Source organism: Eptatretus burgeri, chromosome 11 (genome assembly GCF_056783735.1).
Source record: "Eptatretus burgeri isolate ZD-2024b chromosome 11, Ebu_testis_v1, whole genome shotgun sequence".
In the NCBI taxonomy this organism is placed as follows: domain Eukaryota; kingdom Metazoa; phylum Chordata; class Myxini; order Myxiniformes; family Myxinidae; genus Eptatretus; species Eptatretus burgeri.
The window spans coordinates 69,006,320-69,011,319 of NC_140971.1; positions in this window are offsets into that span (position 1 = coordinate 69,006,320).

Genomic DNA, 5,000 nt, shown 5'->3' on the forward strand with positions numbered 1-5,000 from the left:
TGGTGTGGTGGAGTCGGGAAGAGCACTTGGAGAAGAGTGCTTGGAGAGAACGTTCAAGTTCGCGCTGCGCTGGTGTGGTGGAGTCGGGAAGAGCGCTTGGAGAAGAGCGCTTGGAGAGAGGGGGGCGCGGGGGCGGTGGCTTTTGACACTCCCCCCCCCTCCGTCAAATTCCCTCCCCGGTCCCCAGCGAAACCGCGACTGACCGAGGCGAATCGGCTTCGTCGGGGTCGGCTGACATCAACCGATTGGGGGAAATGTTGATGCGGATGATGCAAGCGATGAGGGGCGATATACAAGCAATGGGAAATAAAATGGACGCAAACACGCAAGAAATGAAGGAAAATGTGTGCAAGATGAACGGCAATTTGGATGAGATGATAAACGATATGCGAACACAACGGGGTGAAATGCAGCACATCGGGCAAGGCCTGCAGACGGGCATAATGGCGATTGCGCGTGACGAAACACGGATGACGGAGCACTAATGGCGGCGCCACGTGGCAGAGACACCGATCCAATGAAGGGGAGTGTTGATTTGGTCGGTCCCGCAGGGGAGACGGGTGAGGTCACAATAATTTGGGAGACGTGTTGGGCGAGACTCGTGAAGGTGACGGAGAAAGTGATGGTGACAGAGAGGGAAAAATTAAATGGGGTGACTGAGACGTGTACGAGACACGTAGAGACGAGGGAGATAAAGATGATGAAGGAAATAGAAGTATTGCCAGAGACATGGGAGATAGAGGAGGCAGAGGGTGAATTGGATGAAACTAAAGACGAACACACATACATGGAGTTAGTGAGGGATAATGAGGGGGAGCTCGGGGAATGTGTCGTGACCCAGTGCGAGCAGCAGGATAGCCTCCTTCCTGGTCGCGCCGGCGAACCCCCAGCGAACCAACTGCCCGAACTCCGAACTCTCCAGCTCCCAACGGGGTGTCTCTCCACTCCCACCGCCAACTGCAAGCCACGAACTCCAGACTCCAGACTCTCTCTCCAACGGCCCAGCCCAACTCAAGCCCAACTTCCAAATGCAACTCAACTTTCTTCCAACTCTCAAGCGCTCTCTCCAAGTACTCTCCTCAACTGCAAGCGCTCTCCGCAGCGCTCAACTGCAAGCGCTCTCTGTAACTCCACTCAACTCCCCGGACTCCAACACTCCACTCGACTCCCTGGACTCCAACACTCCAACTTCCAACTCAACTCCAACTGGCTTCTCGGCGTTCCAGCACGGCTCTTTATCGGGTTTGGGGGGGGGGAGTGCTTGCTCTTTCACCTTCGACCCTTCACCCCCGGCTGGCTCCTCCCCTCTCGCCGTTTTGATCCGATCTTGCTGTCAAACGCGGCCGTGTTCGAGATCATCAACACGCGGCCGTGTTCGAGATCATCGTCAACACGCGGCCGTGTTGGAGATCACCGTAAAATGCGGCCGTGGGTTGTCGTTGTTGTTATTGTTGTTGTTATTGTCATTGTTAAAATAAAAGATAGAAACAGAATAACGGCTAACTGAAGATGCACAGCCCGGCACACTAATAATTCCCGTTATACATTGGTAGGGAAATCTAACGTGGAACACACACTTACCGAAATAACTGATCTTCGGGGAACCTGAATGGTGTTCTGTGAATTTCCACCACCGTAACAATATATATATATATATATATATATATATATATATATATATATATATATATATATATATATATATATATATATATATGTTGCAGTTCAAGGAACCGCATGCCTCCAAGGCAATGGCATCCAACATAGAGTGGTCCCCAGAAAGTTATTCCATCAATGTACGTTCAGATAGTCCCTTCCCTTTTGTCTAATGGGTCAAACGGGATGTGCGTTGTGAGGATTTCATAGCGAGGTCTGTTTACACCACTACCTTCATTTACACTCTTCTTTTCTGCTTATTCCTGAGGTAAATCCGAATTTGGGTCCTCGCGCAGGCCAGCAGGCACTGCGCTCGGACACCAGATCGGCATAGCATGGCACAGTGCAGAGCTCCCGTCCTCAAGTGATCCCTCAACCTAACTTCTGTGCGGCACAGCGCAGAGCTCCCGTCCTCAAGTGATCCCTCAACCTAACTTTTGCGCAGCAAGTCATGGAGTATGCTGAGCAGCTCGAGATGATCGTCTCAAGCTTCCGATGATCTGGGATGAGATTGCTGGTTGCATTGAAAAGGCATACGAACGAATATTTCTTTAAGGGGCTGTACGGATGTTGTTATCACAACAAAGAAGTAAATGACCCAATATCTGTGAGAGCATGGCTGGCAGCTTTGGTGCCAATAACTACATCATCAGAGGCCGATAATAAAAAAACAACAACCACGCCACGTTGTACAGGACACAAGTGTGCAAGATACGGGCGGCGCGTTCTTTCCAACCCACTTCTGGATTTACTTACATCGGCATCCTCTTTTCCCTCCATCCAATTATTATATCCGATCGTTCCCCTCAATTCCTGACAAAGATCGAGGTTGGCCCCATGCACATGATAGCAGAATCGGGCAGACCCACGCTGGCCACATGCTTAATGGCGGATCCGTGTGTACTGTACGGAACGTGCTCGAAGGCAGACCCGTGCGCCGCTCGCGACACTTTATTATCATACAGAGCAGGGCACGAATGGCACGCATCTTACCATCTGTGCATGGGTTTGCCATAACATCTTACCTTCGATCATCGCTCGCGGCCGCAGGTGTTTCCTGTGGATGGGGACATCTTCTCGCCTCTCCGGCCGGCGAGGCCACGATCAGGCGGGGCGTGCTGTACAGCTTGGGCTGCGTGGCGCATCGAGTGTAGCAGCATAGCAAACCTGTTGTGCATTTTGTGATACAAGCACCAAATTTGGCACAAATGTACATTAATATGTTGCGAACATTTTCAGATATTGGGCCACTTGAAATTCTCTCTTTATGTCCGCCATATTAGATTTCAAAATGGCCGCCACTTGAAATCTACATTTGCTATTATCTCTGGACGTAATGCAGCTATTGACTTGATTCTGGTATCTAAATGTATGTTTTTGGGGGCAAGGAATCCAATGGTATCATTTTCAACTTAATATTATCTATCACAGTCTGTTATATAATTTTATTTGGAAATTATCTTGGCAAATATTGGATTTGAACACAATACTTTGAACACAATACTTTGAAAAGAATGTCTTAGTTCTGTAAATGTCTTAGGTATAATACTGACATGCGACATGGTCTAGTATTTGAAGCTAGGTGTACTGGTATCTGAGGCTAGGTATATACTGGTACTGAAGATACGTGTACATAAACAGTGTCATGTTAACAAGTTCAGCATTGCCACAAGTACATGTATGTTGTTGACTCATCGTCATGTGCAGTCCCCTTCACACACACAGAGGGCTGTGCACTGAAGGGCAGCCTTTTTGCACTTGCAGCGCCTCACACACCCTTTCTTGCACTTGCAAGAAACCAGCTCAATGCAGCTGTGAGCTGCCTCAGTTAGCCTGGTCCAGTAAGGTGTGTACTGTCCTTCTCCAGTCCTTGACCAACCCCAGTTGGTTGGTGGAGGGAGCTCTGGTGCTGGCAGCAGTATCTGACCCCACACATGTCCACCTTGATACACTGCCCTCTTGACATGTTCCTCCAGAGCTGCCTTCGTTGGAGGGATGAGCTGCACATTGTTCTTCCTTGCGAAGAGTTTCCTCCTGGCCTTGTCAATTTCTGTGCATTTGCTGGTTCGATCATACAAAAGGATCACGAACCTCTCGATGATGCGCATTTCATCGTCTGGTATGTCACGAGGTGCAGAGGACAGCAGCAGCAGCGCCTCAGTGAGTTCTGGCAGTACCGTCCAGACTGCCCACACAGTCTTCTTGCCATGTCTATGAAAACGAGACACAGTGTCGCATCCAGTTAGAGCGTGGAACATTGGCAGTGCACGAGCCTTCTCTCGTCCCAATCCAGCTGCTATTTCGTGTGCTGCTAGGTATCGGAAACTCTGGCCTGTTCCGAATGCCAGCCACAGTTTGTCTTCTGGTTGCAACTCCTGTGCCAGGGACACTGCCAGCACCACAACATCGGTGTCTACAGTCCGGATGAGTATTGCATGGTGTCCACGCTGGACTGCGTGAGATGCATGCAGCAACATCCGACTGTCAGCTTCTTCATGGTTACATGGGGCGAGTGAGGTCAGATCTGGCAGTAGTGGCTTGCTGAGCACTGCCTCTCCATGAGTAATGACGAGTTCCTTGTCCTCCTGGTCAAACCATTCCATGAGAGCTGCTGAGAGGAACCTGAACAGCTCAGTCTTGTTGCTGTTCACTCGTAGGAAGTTCTGCCAGTTTCCTGGTATGGCTGCGGCAGCCACCACACGTCTCCGCACACCTTGTCCCCGCTTTGCACGTGGACTACCTTTCAGTGAATCAGCAAGGTAAGTATCCCAGAACAGATCCAGGCGTGACACTGTTTGCAGCTTCGTGGGCATATATGGGATGAAGATCTGTTGTGCATACTCTTCAAAGGTCTTTGATGCAGCCGGCTTCAGCATCTGGACGATGGCTGCTCCATCAAGCACAATACAGGTCGTGACAGGAGTCTCTGTCTTTGCGTCAGAGACTTCTTCCAAGCATGTGAGGAGATCACTCTTGGTACCAGTGCAGAGGCTTCCACCATCAGACAATGCAGGAGGACATGCCTGATTCTCGTGACAAAAGAACTCAAGGTTTCCATCCCTCGTCTGGCAGCCAATGTACAGGCGTGCAAAGAGTTCATGGTCATTCTTGATGGAGGTGAGCTGTTGCTGACCTATGCTCTGGCTTCTTGGAGTGGAAGTGTTGAACATCTTTAGCTTGTTACGAGGAATGGGTGCGTCCACTGCCTTTGGTCTGTCCAACAGACACTCTCTGGTGAAAGCCTCGAACTGCTCTTGGCCAATCATTTTGGCATTCATTACGGTCTCCACAGCAGCAGGATCTGCGATCTCCTTTGTGTCCAGTTTGACTACATCCTGACTCTC